Source organism: Ixodes scapularis, unplaced genomic scaffold (assembly GCF_016920785.2).
Source record: "Ixodes scapularis isolate PalLabHiFi unplaced genomic scaffold, ASM1692078v2 PGA_scaffold3__209_contigs__length_174095766, whole genome shotgun sequence".
NCBI classification, from domain to species: Eukaryota; Metazoa; Arthropoda; class Arachnida; order Ixodida; family Ixodidae; genus Ixodes; species Ixodes scapularis.
In genome coordinates this window covers 5,978,243-6,001,418 of record NW_024609868.1, presented here as the reverse complement: position 1 = coordinate 6,001,418, position 23,176 = coordinate 5,978,243, and positions in this window count along the sequence as shown.

Sequence of the window (23,176 nt, the reverse complement as noted above, 5' to 3'; positions counted from 1 at the left end):
ATCAAGGCATCAGCTGTTTAGAAGCACAAGAAATATATAAAGGAAATTAAATTGACTTAAAGATATATTTACAGGGATTGGCCGTTAACTTTATTTTTAATATTTTCCATGGCTGTAGCTACATTCTATTTTATAGAAGCAGAAATTGCTATCGTTCACGAATAGCCGTCTTAGGCTGTAGGTTTAGCCTATCGCTAAGGTTGAGCACCTTATTCCTCATAACAAGGGGCACTTTCTAATTACTAACCAAAGATCCTTTCTCACGACTGGAACCTAAAATTTAAAGAAGCGAGGTTGCGTGATTGTTTACTCGGCGAGATAGAAAGAAAAGACGCATGTAAATCACAGTACCCTTTCTTAAACAAACAATGAGATAAAACAAATGAAGTGAGCCTGGCAATGAAAGAAGACGAGGACGATCAGAACTGGCGGGGACAAAAAAAAAAAAAAAAATCTTTCAGCCTTTCCATTCTGTTGACGAAGAATGTGCAGCGGGGCTCCAGCTTCTGTTCTAGGCGGTGGCTTCCCAGGCGAGCGATCTGCTCTCTTTTCGCAAGGAAATCTGAAGCGCGCTCGACGCAGTGGAACTTTAGGCGGTAGCGGCCTCGCGGCGGTTGCGGAACCATTCGCTTTGCTGCGCACATTGCCGCTCCTTCCGTTCCCGCTCCTCCAAAGAAATGTTACCGCCATCTATGAGCGACGGCAGCAACCAGTCGTCTGGTTGCCGAGGCTGGAAAGGTTGCCGCGATCTATGAGCGGCGACGGCGAGCAGACAACCTGCAAACACAACACTCTGGACAGCTACCGCTATCTATGAGAGACGGCAGCAACCAGTTGTCTGGTTGCCGAGGCTGGAAAGGTTGCCGCGATCTATGAGCGGCGACGGCAAGCAGACAACCGGCAAACACAACACTTTGGACAGCTACCGCCATCTATGAGCGACGGCGGCAACCAGGGTGTTGTTTCGACCACGGGTGTCGACATTTGTTTGGTACTGGACACGATCGGGGGAAAACTAGCCCTTAACAGCTCCGCTGTAAAAAAAAAAGTAAGATAGAATAAACGGGTCTGATTAGCTTCCCCAGTGTGGCAATAATTTGTAGACCACTAGAAATTTGGCGCAGCCAACAGGATCAGCGAAATGTGGCTAACCTTCAACATAGATCCAAGTTCTACTAAAGAAATTGTATTTTCGAGATACAATATTCAAGATGTTGTCACGACAGATCTTCCTCGACATATCAGTACACTACAGTTGGTTGAGCTGATCACACAGAAGGCAAAGAAGTCAACCACGGAACATCTTAGCTCAAGATCCGCCAAGGTAAACCTGCAATTGTCAGTTTTCGAAGAAATGGTACTACAGCCATGTCGGAGATTATCGGAAGAAACTTCGGTATCTACCTCGAGCACGGCAATGATGCTACAAGCCCTGCAGCTACAGCAACAACAGATAACCCAGCAAAATGAGCTGATGCAGACCATGGTATCCTCAATTAAAGAAAAGGAGAAACCTAGATTTGAAACAGATTTGAAATATCCGCCAGACATGTCTGACGGATATTCCTCGAGTCCGAAAGGATGGATTGACTTCTATGATTAGGCTTCAGAGAAGAACTTCTGGAACCCAGAGCAGGACCGTATCAAGAACATGCGCCTTTTTTTGACGGGCGTCGCAAAGAAGTGGTTTGAACTTCGCCTAGTGGACCACTCGGATCGAAGCAAGCTGCAATGATTGGAAGGCAAGTGTTCTCACCAGTTTCAAAAGGAATCCCGTAGACAGATGGGATCAAGCTATCTTCTACAAGTACAAGACAGATCTGATCATCGAATATTTTTTTGAAAAGAGAAAGCTCCTTCAACTTGCCGAACCCCACCTGCCAGAGTCGGCAATAATATCATTGATACGTCATAGACTTCCAAGTGAAATCCAAAAACAAGTACAAGCTCGAAATCTCAAATCCGTGGAAGACTTGCTTCAGAGCGTGCAAGACAGCAACATATCCAGTAACCCCATCGACAGAAGTTTTCCACCTCTAGCTGTCGCGCCCATGACACCAAACTCCAGCATGCCATAGAAAGAAACCTTCATCATAACGCTGTAACGCAGCTCACAACACCAAATGATGCGCGTCAGCAAAGGCGTCCGTCGGAACAGCCGAATTACAACACTAACAAGAACCAGGCGGTCCGCTTCACGAATGCCGAGGGGCAGCCGGGAGGTTCAGGACAAGAAACAAAAAACGACTAAAGGGTGGTCAGTCTCACCCGAAGATGCCAAATGAGACTGTGTACTTATCCTCGAACCTCTTACATATTAACATTAAAAAACGAGCGTGTTGGTAAATACTTAAACACCAGAAAGAATAAACACAAATTCGGGACGCAAACAGACGATACACCTCTTTCAAGGTGTATCGTCTGTTTGCGTCCCGAATTTGTGTTTATTCTTTCTGGTGTTTAAGTCTTACATATCCCCGTTGATATTTATGGTCGTAAGACGCGTTCCCTTCTTGATAGCGGCGCCTCAATATCGATCATCAACAAGACAAAAACAGACATATTGAAGACCTACTTAGGAAGTTATGATGGCAAGAAGAATCTTTATGAGGAATGGACAACTGTCACCGTTAACTTCGAGGGCCAAAGTATTGAAGTTGTTGCTCTGGTGATTGGTGGAGTGGATTATGACTTTTTACTCTCACGGCGAAACATGAAACGGCTAAAAATACACATCAACTGGGATGATAGAGTCAGAGCCGAAAAGACGGCTGACCGCGCAGATGTTTGGCCTGCAATCCCCTAGGTACTCAGCCGCCAAGGCTTATTACTGCAGCTGAAGACATTCCTAAGTTATAGCCTTAATTGTTCAGCATTGGCAGCAACCCTCCAGCTACTCCCGAATTCACGGTGCCCTTCAACATCAGTGGGAAGACAGTGGTGCTTAAAAAGCCATATAACATGACCAGAGAGAAGAAGTTGTGGCTCAAGCAGGAGCTGCAAAACATGCTAGATGCAGACACCATCAGGTCTTCGGTGTCTCCGTTTGCGTCACCTATCACCATTGCACCCAAGGAGGACGGGACCTTCAGGCTTAATCGCAACGTAGACGTTGACAAACTTGACCGAAACATTTTATGGGTGGTAATGATGACTAGCTACAACCCCTTTCGTATTTGATTATATTGCTTTATCTGCTATGGCAAATTTTGTGTGTTGCAACTTAAGTTTTTTTTTTTTTTTTTTTTGTTAAATGTTATCTTCTCTTTCTTTTTTGTTTTTGCTGTGTTCCGTCGCCGTGCTCTGTAGGCGGTCAAGGGCACGTCAAGCTGTGTATGCACCTTGATCGCGCGCCGCCATAAAGTTTGATGGAAATTAAAAACAAGTATTATTATTACTTTATATATAGACTAAGCCTCTGCTCTTATTTTTCTTTTTTCTGTGTGCTATTGCACGGTTTTGCTTTGATGTGAAGTTTTTTTTAGGGGCGAAACTCCTTAGGGTCTAGCCTTGTCCGTCCGTTCGTCCGGCCGGCGTCCGTGCTCACTTAAGAACAAATGTTTGCGCAGTAGACAAGATTCAAACTTGTGCGGGGAGACCCCAATGGATTTCTAGTCCATTGGGGTCTCCCCAATCAACATCGTTCACCACGTGGAGAGGCGGTCATTTTTTTGTGCTCATTGTGATCCGTTTGATCTTATTATATTTATGCCTTCGGTTCACATAAATATGTTTCTCTGCGATTATGATTTGTTGTTTTTCTGAATTAAAAGTCAGTCCTGTGCTCCCATGGAGCTTGGCTGCGTGATGTATTCATAACTTTCACGTCCTCTAGGGGTCGCGCTAGTTCCTGTCAGAATGGCTGTCATCTGGACGATCGTCGTAGAACAGCAGAACGAGGTTGGGTGGGTCCGCGATGCGTAGGTCATTCTAATTTTGTGAAATACGAGGGAACCGTACCTGATATTTAAACGTCAGAAATGGGCAAGCAAGCACCTTCCTTCGGAAGCCGATTATCCTCGAGTTAGGGAGCGCGATTCTCACGCCGTGGTTCCACCGTGGCTGAAAGTTGCGAATACGTATTGAGCCCAAAACTATTGTCGCATGTATTTGCATTTGTCGAGCAATTTCAGTTAAAAGCATTCTGGGATAAAGCCTGAAACAAGTTCCGTCAATCCAACGTTTCGCTTACTGAACTCGAAGGTTCTGCTCAGGGAATGTGGACAGTTTCGGAAGGGGAAATTGTAGACTTTTGTAAAGAGCGACTTAAAATGCTCTTCATGATGCATCGGCCGCCCTCACCATTTTTAGGTCCGGAAAATGCAGGCTAAACTTGGAAAGTTTTACTTTCTGAAGGAACAAAAAGTATTATGGAAAACACGTGCAAGTTTGAGGAGATGTATGATTTGCGGGCAGCTAAGATTACATTCCCTCCGCGCATTTGGCCCGCCAAAAACTGCAAGTGCACGCGAGAAAGAGGAGTGTTATCTGAAGCTATGCAACGATAGGTTGTTCAGCGACGAGATAAACTGTATTATTATAATGCAATTAAATGCAAAGGTGCAAGCGAGCTGGACAAGAATGACGAAAATAATCCCTGGAGAAGGGGAACAAGAGGGACAAAGGACAAACACAGAACTCCAAACACAGTTAGGTGACTGGTGACTCCTTTGTCCCTCTTGTTCCCCTTCTCCAGGGATTATTTTCGTCATTCTTGTCCAGCTCGCTTGCACCTTTGCATTTAATTGCATTATAATAATAACCTTAATTTGCAAGCTTCACCCTTGTTGGTGTTAGACTGGTGGCGGCTGATAAAACCTGTTTGCTCTACTGACGTCTAACCCCTGGTTAGCTCAGTTGGTAGAGCGCTCCACCTGTAATGGAGAGGTCCCGGGTTCGATACCCGGACCAGGCGGATTTTTTCGGTCGCTCACCAGTCACCTAGCAGTGTTTGGAGATCTGTGTTTGTCCTTTGTCCCTCTTGTTCCCCTTCTCCAGGGATTATTTTCGTCAGAAACTGTATGAACACAAGGTTGGGGCGCAAACGAGCTGGTGGTAGTTGATGATAGTAAGAAAAACCCCGAGACTCGGGAAAAGAGAGGACGGAATAACAAAGACGTTTCCTACGCAGTTGTATTTATTGGATAAAAGTTGGCGTTTGTATAGCTTTCAAGAACTCATACAAACAGAAAAGAAACGAAGGAACAAAAAACCTCCTTCCAGGGCCCTTTGTGTTTGTCCGTCCTTTCTTTTTCCCAGTTTCGACGTTTTTCTTACTATGGACACTTTATATTCAACGCAGAATCGGGACCAGTTTAAAGAAAAAAAGAAAAACATCTTAGGAATTCTTTCGTTTTTGTTGCTTTGTCAATGTTATTGATTATGCAATGTCCGGTAGTAGGTACGCATTTTTGTTGAATTAACATGTCCGCTACCATAAGGATTGCTTCACTGTATAAGCCACAGTCTTCTCGCGACAGCCGGCGGCATTTCACCTTACTATTTCCTGGGTGGCTGTGTTAAACATTTAACTATAATGTTTGTTTGGGATAGTAGGTTGACACACATTTTGGGGTGAAACAGCGCAAAGGGACACGGACGAAGTAAAAACGAGACAGTAAACAGCGTTCTTTGCTTCGTCCGTGTCCCTTGTGCTTTTTTACCCAATTGTAAAAATAAATTCGAATGAGATATCTAAATCTCGATTACGCTAAATTCTTTGCCTTTTTTTTTAGCATTTACAAACTTTATTTACAACTTCGAAATACTTGTATTAATAACTTTAACAATATGAACAGGTGTTAACTACGCCATCATGCTGGATCTCTTCGCCTTTTAATCAATGCTATATGTATACGATATTTATAATGCCCTTTCAGTTTCTAATGTCAGTTTTCGAACCAAGCAAGTCTTTTCATTGTAGAAGTTGTTTTCTGTTTTATAATGAAAGAAATTACGCTGGCATGAGCGAAAATGTGTCTTATTTTATTTGGTTATTTGAATAATTAAATTGATGTTATAGTATTGATAGCAGAAAAAAATAGATGAGCGTAAAATACCATCTCTGATTATATTACGTAATGCATCACAATCGGTGCGTTCTAAGAGATAAAGGGAAACCTTCGATAAATAGATACAAAACATCTGGATAAAAACATGGAGAAAAAAACTCAGATAACGCTTCTGCGCGGTTTTGAACTGCTTTTTTTTTTGTAGTGACGGAGGCAAAAGTGGCATTTTACTGCTAGATTTGAAAGGTTGTGTTGTGGAAGATATCTAAGAAAAAGCCGCATTACTCCGACACATATTTCAAACTTGTCTTTACACATCTTATCATTCAGCACAAAGTACTTGCTCTTCCTAATCCCTTCATTGCATTAGAAACTGTGAATGAATGTTTGCAGAGCTCTGGCGGAATCGGTTGTCTTATAACCAATTTAAATTTTCAGAAAGCAGCGGAACCCGTTGAAATTCTCAATAGTCTCCTAAGATGATGTTCATCGTGTCCTGCTGTCTTTATGAATTGTCGAATAAATATTGGGCATGCGGGAAACCCCCACTGAGCGGAAAACTGCCAACTTTATTTCAGCAAATAAAATGAGTTCAAAAATTATCGTTTACAACTTCGGGCCTACGCGCCTCTAGGCGTGCTCGACACTTCTGAAAGACGCCATTTACAGCGGTTTAGTAATCAATCTGTACTGGGATAGTTTGTTCATCACTTATTAGTATAGTTTTATACAAGGTATTTAATTATAGTCTCAATTGATTGAAAATAGTCATACAATTTTCTTCACTCAGACAAAATAATTCAGGTTTGAAACATTAGCTTGCAACGTCGGAAAGCATCTTATGTGTCCGGGCACAGGTTTATATTTTTATCACGAAATATTAATACGTAACGTTTTGGCTAATAACTTTCCCTGGTTAAAATATTACTTAATTAGTCAGAACGAATATGTTGTTTTAATGAGAAAAAGAATGAAAACATAAAGGTTTACGTTACCTTCGCGTTTCCTGAGTTTTGCCTAGTGATCTCTTAATGTTTAAGAATGATCTACCAAATGCTATATTGTCCAACATTGGACCGTACGCCGATGACCATGTGGTGTATAAAAGAATATTAAGACGCTTTCAGACTGCACATTTAAGCAGAATAACCTTGACCGTAGCTCTAGCTAGTGTAAAAATATAGTTAATGATTCTGGACGTAAAGGTCTACAAGGGGACCTCCCAAAGTTCTATAAGGGAACTCTTGCGCTGCACTGTTTCTACTCCGTTAAATAAATTAATAACCATATTGCTCCAAATGCGGTATTTCCATGAATTTCAAACCGAACACCTTTTTCCGAAGGCACTTAATTATATTGCGTGAGCAAACTTACCCGGAGTTGGTATTTTCCGTCGTAACGGCACGTTAGTCCTCGAAGCACTTACGGTAACGCGTTCGTGTTTGCGCCTAACGGGAGCACGTTCCACTAATGAAACGGAACGAGTAACGACATTTTGTTTCCGCAATTTGAGGAACGTGTGCAACACTAAACGTGGGCGGGAAGAGGATTTTTATCGAATTCCAATGACACTGCTGGCGACAACAATAGCCCGGAGGAGCCGGCGACACGGCCGGAGAGGAGGGTTCAGTCGACGACGGCGTCGGGCCGTGTTTGTAAACGCTGCTCGCGTAACTCGACCACGTGGGCGCAGGAGCGTGACGTCAGCGAGAAAGGGCGACGAGAGGCGCGGCAGCCGGGAAGTCGTAACGGCAACAGGTTCTCCCCCGGCCTTGAACGTGAATCTGCCGGAATGAGGTCAGGAGCCGGGAGACAACCGCCGCCGCCTGCCGCCGTCGTTGACCACGCACGGCGGGGGATGGGATGGTACGCGGCGGCGCCTCCGCTTATACCGGGAAAATCGGCAGCCGCGTAGTGTGAACACTTCGTTTAATAGACCACGCAGGGAACAAGTTAGTTGTTTTTTTGTTGTTGTTTTTCTGTCTTTCTGTACATACATATATATATTGTATCATCACGTTCTGTAACAATCATCTGGCATTAATTCTTGACGCGATTCAGTGAATCAGGGAGTCGGCTATTTCATTCAGATAAAATTGGGGTTCCGAGGTTTCTATTTGCTGAATGGGGCGTCATCGGGAAACATTAACAAAAAGAAACCAACGGTGAATAGAAAAAAGCGAAAATAGAGCAATACAAACGGAGTAAATATTCATACTCTCCTTCGTATAACCTTTTTGACCGTATGATGACCAGCCCGTATATTAAAATCAGCTCTGTAGTTTTTACTGCAACCTTCTTACAAAATGTCAGAAAAAAACAGGTATTTAACGTCAAAAAAGACTCTGGGCATTTTTGAGCCCATGTTTTCCCACCTATCGAACACAATAACACTCCGGAGCGTTCATCGCTATTTTCCTTGATGTTATTGGTAAATTCCGCAAACCAGAAATCGAATCTTCAACCGAGCCACGAAGACAATGGGTATGAGCATATAACAATCAAAATGCAGTTTTAATTTTTTTTTTATTAAACATAGGTTACGTTTATTGTGTCGTGCACGTTCTTGGTTCCAAAAATCCGGTGCATTGGCATCTGTGAAAGGTCGGTAAGTCTGTTTTTTTTTTACGACATCCCAAAGCCTCCTTCCCTTTTGTACTGCCTCTAAAGAAAAAAACGAGGAAGCGTATGGCATCTCAGCATCTGAGTCAATTGACTTAGCGTCCTTGATTTTTCTGATGCGATTCGTGGGGAAAAAAAAAAAAAAGAACTCAATCAGCGAAGTACAGCATCGTACAGGCGGGGCAACTCCGTTGGTTAACGAAATACATCCGGTGTGAACTCACTGAATGTGAGAGAAATTACAGGTTGCAGAACTGCGGGATCGGAGGGGGCGAGAGTGCGCGGGGGCATCCGAACACCGAGTTCTGGTTGGAATGATTAATGGATAGACGTAAAGCTTTGTCTTCACTGCACTCGTCGAACGCTTTGAAACGCGAACGTCGGACGCCAGCGTTCCGCGTTCTAACGCGTTCGACGAGTGCAGTGGAGACAATGGCAGCCATCTTCGGGTCTATGCGGTGAGCAAGTCGTCTGCTTCTTTTGCAGGGGTTACAGTGACGTCAGAACGACGCCGATCTCTGATTGGCTCTGATTGAAGGATAGTGGGTAGACGTCAAAGCAAGCTGCCTTCAGCACTACCCACTATCCTTCAAACAGAGCCAATCAGAGCTCGGCGTTTTTCTGACGTCACCACAACCCCTGCAAAAAGAAGCAGACGAACTTCCGCTCCGCATAGGGGATATTTTTCGGACTGTGCAATATCTCACGAGGAATCAGACTGGAACAATCCCCGTAGCGCCAACGACGTATGTACAGTTCCACCGAGAACAACTAGACGAGGCATCTGCTCCAATGTACAGCGCGTGCCTCATATACAACTCAGCGGGAGATGTGATCCAGTTTTCGTTTCATTGTGAATGCGTCGGGGTCGCTTGTTGTAGCTTTTCTCCGAGGAGAGAGAGGTCACGATACCGTGGGCACGCTGACGCAACAACGGATCCAGTTTGTTTTGTAGCTCTTCAGTTGTCCAGATAGTACGGGCCGTTAAGCATGACAGATCGGTTCTTCTCGCGTCGGTAACAGATTCCAGAGCGTCTGCGGAGGAGCGGGTTCGACCACGCCGTGAGGTGCGCCGCCGATTTCCAGACGGACCTTCACGGGTGGAAGCGTCCAGCCATCGAAGACTTCGAGAATAAAATAAACAAAAAAAAAACAATAAACTTTTTTTTTAACTTATATTTTTTATTGGTGCGTGAACTATTTTTAATTATTATTTTCGAGTCTAAAAATGGAACACGGGTAAAACTGGGAGACATTCGCAAATTTAAAACTCGAGATTGGGCAAAACTAATATTTAGGGAGAACCGAGCAAAGAGTGGAGAACGCAGAAATCTGAAGCGTGTGCCGTCCGCCTCAAAGTCTGTTTCTCTTCATTGACTATCTTTCTTTTATATATATATATATATATATATATGTATAGTTTGTCGTTTCACTTTTAAAAGTTAACTTGTGATTACATAAATCAGTTAAATAGGAATATGTATTTATTTATAAGCAATTTCACGTTGATCATATGCAACTGCATTACATTTTTTTTTTTTTTTTTGCCGCGGTATTTAGCAATTTGGGCGAGGAATTTTGATTTCACCGAACGGGAAAAGGTAATTTTTTTGATAAGAGTATTTCAAAATAATTGTATTCACTCTCCGCAAAAAAAAGAAAAAAATGAGAACAACAAAAACAAAAAAGCGACGTCCTCACTTGAATAAGGGGCGGCAAAGCCTGATCACAGGCGTAAAACTAGAGGCTGATTTTATGGTAGAACAGAGCAGTTGTCTCCTCCGTAACATATCTTTTCCCCATTTTGTATCGCTCATTGGAAATGATATATTTAGTTAACTTAAACGTCAAAGCTAAATTTAATATTTTGTTAACCCAAGGTATGATAGTTGCATTGAGAATACAAAGCCTTGAATACCCGAAACCATGACAACTCTTAACAATAAAGAATTCAACGACGTGCGCCCCAGAACCAGGATTCAACTTCTGCGTGGTGCAAATAAGACTACTTTATTCGCAAGGTGAAGAGCAATGAAACAAGGGTAATTGCTAGACTGTTATCTACAACAATGATGTCTACATGAGATTTTGTTCTACATTGTTAGTGTGTGCATATAATAAATGAGAAATCTAGACACTCTAACATACCATGGTAGTCAAGAAGCTGGGTGAGAGATTATAACTGAGATATAATGTCACAATTTTTATTACAATAAGCTATTCTAATGAATTCTTTCTGTGGCTCAGAGGGGCTTCTCCTGGTGCGTATTTATACGGGTTCTTTCTATTCACGAAAAAGAAAAAGGCTTCTTGCGGTCGAGCAAAACCAAAGTTGTAAACTAAATATTTTTCAAAAGAAAACTGAGAATATTTTACGTTCAACACCAAGTTCGTTGATCTACGAACATTTTGAGAGTAAATGTATTCATAATTCCGAGTGATGCAACGTTATGAGAGTTGACATTCGAGTTCATGAGTTATTTGGCGTCAAGACGCGTGTCCCAAAATTTTCATTAAATGAATACACTCGTCAAACTTACAGGCTACTCGTTTTTTTTTGTTGTTTTTTTTTTTGTTTTTAGTACAAATAATGTAATTAGTGATTCATACTATATTTAGAAGTTTAAAACGCGCACAAATATTCGATGTCTCTACTCTACGAAGTTTCGCCGAAGCGCTGAAACTAATCGCATACTTTGAAAGACAATTTTCTAATACCGTCTGCCTAAGATGAAGTCTTATTTGATTTATCTAAGGGCTACATTTTTAGACAGCCTGCATCGTTTCTTTAGAAACAACTGCGTGCACACATTCTTCTAGAACTACAGTATTTACTTGAATAATAGCCGCACTGTTTATGAAGAAAACCTGAGGATTCGCTTTTCCGCGGAGCACGCAGATTGTCAATCACCGCGGTCGATTGCATGATTCCAGCTGTTTACAGGACGGAGATAACGTCTTCGTGCGAAGATACCATCTGTAAAGATTGCATTTGTATGGAGACTCGTGTTCTCGGTCTGGTTATTCGCTATGTTATTTATGCGCAACGCCATGATTGGTTGTATATGTGCTTTGCGATAAAGTAGAAGCAAGGGCCTTGTTCATAAATAGTGCGGCTATTACTCGAGTAAATACGGTATTGTTTTAACATAAACACTACGCTATTGTCATATCGGCCTATATCTTCTATTCTACAGCATCGTAATGAGAACAATAACTGCCACAATCATATTTGTTTTGACCCGCAACTCCAGCTAAAAGGAATAAAAACGCAACCAAGAACTAATAGTAGCAGCAACATTCCTGGGGATGACTATGTAAAAAATAGCTAATGTCCAACAAGCATATTAAAAAAAAAGATATTTTATTTCACTATTTTTTTATGGATTGTTGACTCTATAAGGTAAAAGCACATAAAAAGGTAGCTAGGAATTGTGGCCTCGAAAGAGGTAGGTTCCCTTTTCAATATCATCGCCTGTTGAAATTATTGATGAGTTTGCCCCGCATTAATAATTCTCTTCATTTTTTTCCCAGTCTCGTTTTTTTTCCACGACCATTTTAATGCAGGTGTTTTATAAAACAAAGTGAAGATGTTAAAGAAAACAAAAAGCTTTTTATTGTCAAGTTACAAATCATCGTCAACCGAAAAGAACTTGTGGACAAGGCGAAACGACACAGCGGTAAAAATAGCGCCTTGCGCAAATTTCTTGATATGACTACATCCCGTTGCGTTTTTTCGTAATCCGCTTTTTTCTCTAGACCGTCAACGTGAATGCTGATGTGTCTCCACGCCTAGCCGCCACAAACAAAAACTCCTACGTTCATCTCGGCTGAAAGCTTAAGTCGGCATCTTTTACGAGGCTGAGCCTAGAAATGCCATTTAAGTTGCCAGACGAAACTTTATTTATTTTTTTTGTCTTTGGACGTTTCATTTAAAAGGCAGAGTGCTCTAGCACGCGATAGAAAACACACGACTGTTTAACTCTAGCTTATCTAGCGATAAGTCAATTTTGACTTATGTATTGATAAGTCAAAATTTAATGACGGCGCATTTATTACGTCTAGATATCTACAGCAAAACGCACACATGTCTTTTTTTTTATTAAGGGGGGGGGGGGGGGTAATGAATGGCTGTGTAATTGAATGTTTTACCGATACAATTGTATTTATTGTATTATGCTGATTTAAATTACAAACTCACTGGCTTGAAATAAATCACAAATTTATAGTCACCTATAGGTATCTCGGAAATGAAACCACGATTTAAAAAAATGCCATGCTCTTACTTTCGTAAAAAAAAAAGAAAAAAAAAAGAAAAAGAAAGAAGAAGAAAAAAGAAGCTACTGAGAAGTTTGTGCAGTAACTTGGTAGGGTGCTCTGCCAAATCGTGCGTACTTCGATATAATCCTAAAAAAACAACCACCTTGAGCCTTTCATCATACTTTACATGATGTTTCACCCTCAAACTCTAAGCGCGACAAGCCTATTACAACGTTAGAATGTTCCGTGTGTGTTTTCACGTCAGACGACCGAAACATATTTCGTCGTTGTTGCGTGATAGCAATACAAAGGTAGAAAAGAGAGAATACATAAACAAAGGTTCGCAACTCAAAGCTTCCAGAAAATCTCGAAACAACCAAGGCGTATATTTTACCTTCTTCTTTTCACAGTTTCATTTTCGTGACGTTAATATGGAGTTTCCGATGCTGCAAGCGCGCATCTAATCGGGAATGAAGGCTCCTTTCAAACCTTCCAAGTTTCTCACTGGGTGGGCCCTTGTCTGGGTCAATTCCCAATCACTTCGTGACGGGTACATTATGCATCTTCAGACATCTGAACATAGATTTCGTGTCACGGAGTATCCCGGCATCCGTGTAATTCCAGGCGCTTTTTCCGCCCCTCTACCAACAGGTTTCATCCACGGTGAGTGCATGTCGACGATGACCCCGATGTTTTTGATATAATGGGCTGTGGACCGGCAAGCAAAGGGAAACTGGTAGAAAGGTTGTAATTCTTGATAGCTTTTATCGATTTATAATGTAAAAAAAGCGAGTTTGTTATCTTTATTTTTGTGCAATTTCGATGCACAATAAAATTTTCCTTGGAGGCCGACAGTTTAATTTATTTGTGAAGTCTGTCTCCCAGGTGGTTATACGTGTCCGGCATAGCTTCGATTGGAAATTAGGCGGTGTAGATTTGGTTTCGGTGTCACCCCTCACGTGCATTGCAGAATAAAAACGTAGCTAATCTTGGTATATCGCAGAGTACAAATGTAGGTAACCCTGATATTTGCCTGTATTTTTAGAGAAACGCGATTCAGCGGACAATATGCAGGAGCACCACTAAGCTGGTGATGGATAAACATGGTGAAAAATACCCATTATGGTGTACCAATAATACTCAGCAATACCCGGCAATACAAAAAAATATCCAGCAATAGTGGGTATTAGCAATAGTGGGTAATACCCACTATGGTAAGATACCATTAATACCCAGCAACATAAACCACATAAGGTAAGTAACATGTCGAACTGCTGTTCCCAAAAAACAGTGTTCTAAAGATGCTGCTAATCACAACAAGAGGCAATCGGTACAAGTATTTACTGCTTCGGCTTACTCTTCTAAAAAAAACAGTCAGCACATAACACAAAGTGTATTGAAAGACAAAGACGAGACCATGAGCGCGAGTGACTTCTTTAACTCGAAACTGCAATAGGCCTGTTCTAACTTCTACTACATGAATCATCGGTTGGAAGGCACGAGAACGGTTGCCGGCACAGTCTTAAGGGCCTTTATTTAGGAATCCCAGGCGTACGTGCTCGCGTGCTAGAAGTAGGGCACACCGTGAAGCAATCCGCGGATCGAGTCTCGGTATATAGAGAGGGCCCCCACTCTTCGGCGGCTGCTCCGTCATCAATTGCACATCGATGCCACGATAACGCCCGTTCGCGCCGCGTGGACATCAAGAACAACAAGCAACATCCAATTTGTCACGGCGCCGCGCGCAAGCCATACATTCTCCTTTTTGCCCAAGATCTCGGATCCGGATGATCACGCATCGCACTCATCTCGTTCAGAGTTGGTCACACTTCCGAATCCGCCACGCAAGAAGAAGGTTCGATCGCTCCCGCTGCCGACAAGCGCTTCGCCGTCCCCCCCTCATCATTTTTGTTTGCGCGTCGAAGGAGCGGACCAATTTGGCCGGATCCATTTACGTCCCCGCTGCTGCTGCTGCGACCGCTTCGTCGGCCGTGCCTGAGATGTTCCCCGAATGAATCGACCAACGTATACACTGTTTCACCTCGCGGTGGACCTCGGGCGACGCTACGAGCCATCGAAGCCAACCCACTGTGGTGTGAGTGTCACGTTCCCTTGGAGAGGCGTGTAGTGCTCGCAGTCACGTGGGACATTTGAGGCGCTTGATTGGCTGGGGGTGACTGGTAGCGTCTGCTGCGGTCCGTCCTGAGGTGAAACGGATACTAGTCGACCGACGGGCGGTGTCGACGTAGGCAGCACCAGCAGCGGTGGCCGGTCGGGTCGGCCAGTTGACCCGCTCGGCGGCTGGCTCTGCCTCGTCCCGGTGCCTTGGCGCTCGTGCCCTGACGACGACGCCGCGGGGTGCTTTGCCGGAGAGGCCTCTTCAACGCGCGCTCGGAACTTCCTCCACTTTCCGGCTGGGAAGCGAGCTGCCGCGACCGGCTTGTTTTTCTTCCGCCATCGTTCGTCGCAGATCTTTGATGGCTTGGAAGAGGCGCGGCGTGACCGCGAAGCGTCCAAAACTCAAAATTATAAACAACTTTTTTTTTTTTTACGTTGATAATGAGTTGTCGTTTTCTTTTAAATTCGTCACTCAAAAGCTACCCCGAAAATACTCGCCATCACTGGGGTGTTTTCGTAGATCGCTTTCCCGCCTCATATAACTGGAATGAAGACGCTACTACCGCGCCTGTTCGGCGCTAGCTTTGCCTGAAGAGTCCCGGATCTTGTAGCGCGTTGCGAAGAACGTGGCGGGACAGCGGAAACTGTCTACAAAACACTCCTTGTTTATTAGAACGATTTTGCATAGCGTTACCGTAATACCGTTACCACTATGTCGAAACCAAGGCCAGGAACGTGTCGCAAAAACAAAGAAAAAAATGACTATCCTGTGTGAATCCACGCTAGAGTCACAGCGACAGCTGCAACATCTTATTGGAACCTAAGGCATCCTTGTGTATCTTCGTCGTTCTCCTTGATACCAACGTTCTGTTGTCAAGCGAGCCTTTAAGTACTGCATGCAAGTGTTACACACTTCAGTGAATAATCTCAATAGCGGAATTGATGCGCGTGTGTGACAAGGTATCGAGAGGTCGACAACGGATGAATCTGTGGAGTGTCAAACAACTAGTGTTTACAATGAATCAGCAGCGAGCTGCTAAATCGGCTGAGGTAATGCTGCGTATCACCTGAATTTTTATATATAAATATATATCTTTGCAGCGAAGTTTTGAACACACACAAATGCACAACGAGTCATGGGTCGGGGACGCATGCTTGGCGTACGCAATTTAAATTGAGATACTAGCCGCAGCTATTGGTTTGAACGCGGTTTACAGTCTAGTATACACAGATGGTGCCACGTCAAAGACGATTATTGAAATAGTGTATTGACTGTATTACTTTCTTCGGTTGTTTAAAATTTTCAAAGTCCTTATCTGCCTACCAATATTGTTTTAACCAAATATAACAACAGAAGTGATGACCACATTAGCACTTGCCCATCTTCGCTCAACGGCGAAACTACCTAACTTCCCACGAAAACATTGCGCTTTTTCAAATCTAACAAAATGCAAAAATAAAAAAAAAGGATTTTTAGGCTTACAAGAGCACAAAATGCTTACGTAAAACAAAAGGCCGCAGAAAGACGAACACAACGTACTGAATTACGAGTGTCTGAGGTAACCAACAAAAGTGAGCGGAAAGATTGTTTAAAGGTGTCACCTTTTATTCCTTGAAAGTTTCAAGCGCAGTATCAATACAACGGAACATGCAAGAATTTTTGGCATGTGAGACGAATACTACATATCAAAAATTTGAAAACAAACCGATACGCCATCCATCTAAGCATGGGTTGTCTAAATACATTTTTTGCAGCACCTGGGAGTTTACTTTCCGTCCAATCTAAAATGTAATAATAGCATTGCTAATGTGGTAGCCAAGGCCAACAGAATGCTGTATTTTATACGGAGAGATTTTAGGAATACACCGCGCAAGTTGAAGCAAACATTACATTTTTCTTTATTAGGCCAATTTTGAAATACGCTTGAGTGATATGTTATCGCCTTTATGATTAACTCTCATATAATTTAAAGCGGGTTCAAACCCAGGCACTAAGGCTTGTGACAAGTGACTATATCCCTTACACAAGGTGCATGGAAGTGAAACACAGATTAGGTTGGGACTCCCTTAAACATTGAATGAGATCTTGAAAGTTGGCATTTTTTTACACCATATAATATGAACGAGCAGACGTTGAACGTAAACTGTACTTTCGAGAGCCGCTCCACGTAACTTCAAGACTGGACCATTAAAAAAAAAGTAGCAGAATCAGTTATTATACTGATTGTTATTTTTTCTCATTCTTCGTCCAGACCATTCGGGTGTGGAGTTTACGTTCAAAATAGTTGGTTTATATCTTGAAGGAGGAATTTTCTTATGAAAGAATACAAAGGTTTGTTCAAGTGTAAAGATTTATTTTTCTTTGTTGATTTGTGTATGTATATTGAAAATGTGCATCTTTGTACGCATAGCTTTTTGTGCCCCCGCCTACCCTCTGGACATGGCAAGGCAGGTATTGTGTGAAATAAATAAAGAAAACGCAACCAAACTTTTTTATAGACACATACAAGAAACTCAAATGCTCGATGGAAAGCATGCGCAAGATAAGAAAACTAATTTCAAAATTTCAGTGTGATTTATGAAGTCTTTGTGAATGACTGGAGAAGGTCTTGTGTGTGAATCTGACATAAGCATAATTTACCTACGTCGTAGCAATCAGCACGTATGAGGCAAATTCAGACAGCTGTATACTTCACGAAAGTGACTTATTAAGCTTACCGTTTGTTAAGATAAGCAGTTAAAATTATTTGTCAGAAATTAATATCTTTCGGCTCATGGTGACAAACTCAAACTCAAGAACTGAACTTTACTGCCGCCTGTGAGTGAAGCTACAGACATTGGGAACCTTTGACGGTTAGCTGTTCGGAAGTGATCAATAATGAGAATGTTAAGTTTTCTCCCATATAATATTATATATTAAAAAGTCCCAGACACATTTTAGCTTTTGTCCTATGCGAGCACGAAATATTTGTAGATATACACAATTTCAAAATCAGGATTTGCACGAATACCTTAATAAAATCGACAATATCCTACATCATGTTCTAAGAAAATATTCTGACTGCAACATGCACTATTCTAACCACGAGCGAACTAATCCTATGTATTTTTTATTCTTGCTTGCACTCTTCCTACATCTTTTAAGCTATTTCAGAACTGTTCCTCCTGACATGATCACACGTGCCTCTGCATGGAGGGTCCCATCATCAATTTATGTCAGCACATCATGCACCGCGTTATGAAATAAAAGTACACAGAAAACAAAAAAATCCTGAACGTCAAGTCAAGAACACCAAAATCAAACTTTTTCAAGAACACGGAAGCCCCAGAAAACGTCAGCGAAATGTTTGCTTTCGTATGTCGGCAACGTAAAGTACGTCTCCGTATACATCGCGGAGAAAATGCGAGAAACCTTCCCAACGCCCCAGCCCCGTCTTCACTACAAGCCGTACGACCTAGACGCCATGCGGGAAAGCTCCAATTCCGCCTTACGTCATCAGACGTATACATCGCTGTGGGTCTTCGTCTCGGCAAAAGACGTTTACCGAATACGGTGCCGTGAATACCGGCCCCCCGCTCGTTCCGCATCAGCAAGGGGACACTGCTAATCCCAGCCGCTTTGGTCCTTCCCTTTTGATACTCGGCTTTTCATCGCCGTTTTTTTTTTTTCCCCTTATTTCTTTCATCTTGCCATTATTTCTCCTTCTTTCCGCCGTTACTTTTTATTTCTACGTCTTCCGTTCTTTTGTACGGCGGAGATTCCAGTCGCGTGTAACGGCTGTTTACACGGCTCGTCGGCCGACATTGACCTCTCGAACTCGTCGGTTTTTCAAGAGGAAGGCAATAGGGAAATGAATTTTGTGTTTCTGGATTTCTCCGATGGCCGTTTTGAGGGACGTGTTCGATGACTTTTGATGCGGGGAAATCGGATCTGAAACCCCAGTGGTAATGACGATGTTTTATCGTCTTAAAATGCTCGAGTGATCTATTGTTTGCGACTTAGTGTGGAATTCTCAAAGATTTTATCTATTTTAAAATACCCGATAGCCGACGAATTGCGATATTTTGCGGCATAACTGTCTACGGTAAAGTTGACTAAAGTAACTGACTTCTTGCGAAACGCTGAGCGGGTCATGCCCGATCATTTATTATCACTCCAGAGCCTATGAGATTTCCGCATTCACTAATAAAGACCGCAGCAAATCACTGAGAGTGAGCATAACAAATCGCGTCCTGTGATTCCTAAGCTGTCAGTGAAATTATATAATTTGTGATATCCGGGAAATTATGGCGCATATGCGAGAAGCTTATAGAGCAGTGGTTCTCAACCACTGGTGTTTCGCGGCACCCTTGTAGATCAGAGGAGATGATGGAGGACCCCGTTCGCGGTGAGAGGGGAGGAAAGTTATAGGTTAAATATAAGAATGATATAATAAAGGGATATAACTAAGGGCTAGTGTGAAGTGTACATCTTTTATTGACATATACACGAGGAAACTCATCCCAGAATTAAAACGTCTAATCTCAATCTTTAAAAAAGATAACTTTTATTGCCGGGAGGCAGGTCTTCGCGGACCTATAGGATGTCTTCGCGGACCTCCATTTGAGAACCACTGTTATAGAGAACTCAAGAAGGGCACCGACATATAATCTAATTACTTGATATTACTCACGTAGAAGTTTGGGATAGTTGTTATTTCATGATTAAAAATTAAAACAGCGCGGGGACACGGACAAGAACAAGAAAGCGCTGTTCGTTTACCTTGTTCTTGTCCGTGTCCTTGCGCTTTTTAATTTTTAATCATGATGTTACGCAGCTTTTCACCCCAGGATTAGAGCTCATGACAAATTCTTACCAAATCTTGAATTTCGTTACGCGTAATTCGAAGGGCAGGAACGAAAAATCTGCACTACCGCGTGACTTTCCCCGCATTGAGTTAGATTTTATATTGAGACAAGCCGCGGAATGTATCTAATCAGTCTCGCTTTTAATGCACTTATAATTTTGTAGTATTTTTTTTTACAACTAAAATAAAAAAAAGTACACGAATGTCTTCCGCTTACCTCGAATGGATTTAGTCCGGGCGGGTATCCTCTCCTTTTCACGTCGTAGCCTCCAAAAGAACGGAGTTAGGAGGCAGTCTGCCGTTCACACACGGAGCCACGCATTCAGGCAACCGTCCCAAGTCACCGCAAGACGAAGACGCAAGTCATAAAATCAGCCGACGGAGCTGACAAATCCGTCACTGGCCACACCACCCTTCCGACTTTTTTTTTTTTTTCCCCCAATGAAACGTTTCGCAAATCACACCTGCGGCGTACACCCCCGCACCCGACGCGAGGCGGCGTCGAAGGCACTCCCACGACGGCGGTTCGGTATCGGCCCCCTTGGTCCAGGACAGGTGCGAACTCGTCGAAGGTCTCGGGACGTTTCCAGCAACGTATACACAAACCGATGTCGTGGTCGCTTCGAGCAAACACCCCTTCGGCTGGGCAGCACGCCGGCGACCGTGGTGCGCACAGAGGAAGCACGCGACGAGAGAAAAACGTGTGTCCGGCGGAGGGACGATGCGGCTTCACTGCATGGCGGCACCAGTGCGGCGGCTGCGGCGGCGACGACCCACGATGAACCAGCCTCCCTCTCACACTCTCTGCCGCAAACTAGCGGAAGAGCAGCGCGTCCCGATGCGGCCCGGCCGAATACCAAGAGCTCAAATGTTGCCCGAGGACCTCGTGAGTCGTTTTATACTTGGTTACCGGTCCGTGGTGGCCTACTTTGGCGATGGGGGATCTTCTCCCCTCGTTCGAGCCTTCCTTCTCTCTCTTGTTGTCTTCTCCGCGGTCTCCTTTCCCTTGTTTTGCATGTCGTTTTGAGGTCTCCCCCCCCCCCCCCCCCCCCTCTATTCTTCACGGCATTCGATGCCACCTCAATGTACAGATTGGCGTCTGTTTTCATTGAGTGCTGTTGCGTGTACTTCTGCCTGCGAGTGTGTGTTTTTGGTTTCCCGTAGCGCGGACAACGCTCAATGCCGAATTGTGCGTACCTACTTCCCATGTCGTGTACGATGCAAATTCGGTAGGAGTTGTTACACGATGCAGAATGGATAATTTCTCCTCCTTTGTAATTTACGCCCCCCCCCCCCCCCCCTCTATTCTTCACGGCATTCGATGCCACCTCAATGTACAGATTGGCGTCTGTTTTCATTGAGTGCTGTTGCGTGTACTTCTGCCTGCGAGTGTGTGTTTTTGGTTTCCCGTAGCGCGGACAACACTCAATGCCGAATTGTGCGTACCTACTTCCCATGTCGTGTACGATGCAAATTCGATAGAAGTTGTTACACGATGCAGCATGTAGAATGTTTCCTCCTTTCTAATTGGCGAAGTGGGACAGTCATGCGATGAGGAGTGTGGCACAATATCTTAGTAGTATAGATTGTAATAATTGATATGGCTGAACATTCAAGGGAACGACCGCTGCTTGTCCGTACGCGCGGAGAAGAATGCAGGCTCCGTAGTCTAGAGAAATAATGCGCTTTCAATGTTGATCCTGGTGGTGTTATTGATTTTAATTAGATGGTATTGTCGTAAACAACGTTCTGATTGAAGCCATCATCTCAAATAGCAGACGTTCGTAGTAGCTAACACCACCACTAAACACTGTCCCACCAGAAAAGAGAAAACCTATTAGGAGGAAATGCGTAAAATATAACTTCGGGTCACTCTGCTTTAAAGATTAAAACCCACAATAGTGGACCATTGTGGTATGAGCAATAAATAAATAGTTATATAAATAGAAGAATTGTAATCTCTGGCCTATAATGCGACAGCTGTTTAACCAGTGAAACACTTAGCTAGCGTTAATGACAAAATTTTCTATGGATGGGTGGATGGATGGAATAAACATTTATTGTTCAGGAGCGTGCGTTCGCTCTTGGGTGTGGAACCCTCTATAAGGCTTCGACGATACCTCCAAAATAGCCCTCTATAAAAGGCATAATTTTCGTTCGCTTCAGCCGCACCAACGGCGAAATATTTGTGAAGAGAACCTACTGGGTGTATTAGAGGTGGTACTTTCAAAGCAAAGTGCAGTCTAGAGAGTGGCAATTCATTAATTTAAAGTGTTACGAGTATAAGAGACGGTTGCGACTGCGTCTGATTTACGTAAAACTGCAAAACAACGCGTAAAAAAGGAAAAAAAAAACAAAAAAAAAACATTGTGTGTTTTTTTATGTTGATTTTTATACGATAAACTTTACATACTAATGTGACAATTCGTTTTTAAGCGCCAAACTTCTCGATAGGCGGATCACGAAACAGGCTATCATCGAGCATGCGCGGTGATGAACTGCCGCATAATTGTCAAAACAAAAAATTAAACTAAGGTGATTGACAATTAATAAGCTTCCAAGTGATTGACAGTTTATACTACTTATTTTGTTTACGCTTCTTGGTCTGTGATTTCTTCTGCAGCGTTCTTATTAGCCAATGCCGCAATCTGATTCGCTCCGAAGCGATAAGACGCGTACGGGGACTCTCCACGCCCTTCGACTCTTAAACTATCGCCGACTACGAATACGTTACGGTAAAAGTTCCGCAGGCGCAGCTGCATGCTGATTTCTCGGATAATACCGCGAAGCGAAATGGCCCGTTTGCGAGCATACGCGAGAAGATGGCGTCGTATGTTGGCTCGCATGTAACGCCTCCCCACGAAGCTTCGAATCAATTTGCGAATGACGAGGTCCCAAAAACCGTTTTCCCTCAAAAATGAGGTCTGCGATCGCGACACTGAGCACGGTCCGACTGGCATGCCCTTATCGTGCTCGGTGTAATGTGTCGCAGGCTTTATTGTTTGGGTCGAAAGGGTTTTTGTTTGTTTTTCCCGGCCTTGCAATTCGCTAGGTTCCTTCAAATGTGTTCTGCTGAGAGGCACGAAAGTTCGTTTATTTATATATTTGTTTCTCGTATAGTTCGGATCAAATGAACGGTTCAGGCAGAAAGGGCAATTAAAAAAAAATATCGCACAATTCGACTGAGCGAACAAACATTGCATGACAATGTTATGGAATGGAGTATTAGTAATTTGGAAGTTGAACCAATAAATCACATATAACGCAGCAAAATAACGAGACAAAAAATAGGAGATGAGCCGCGGCTAATATGAAGAA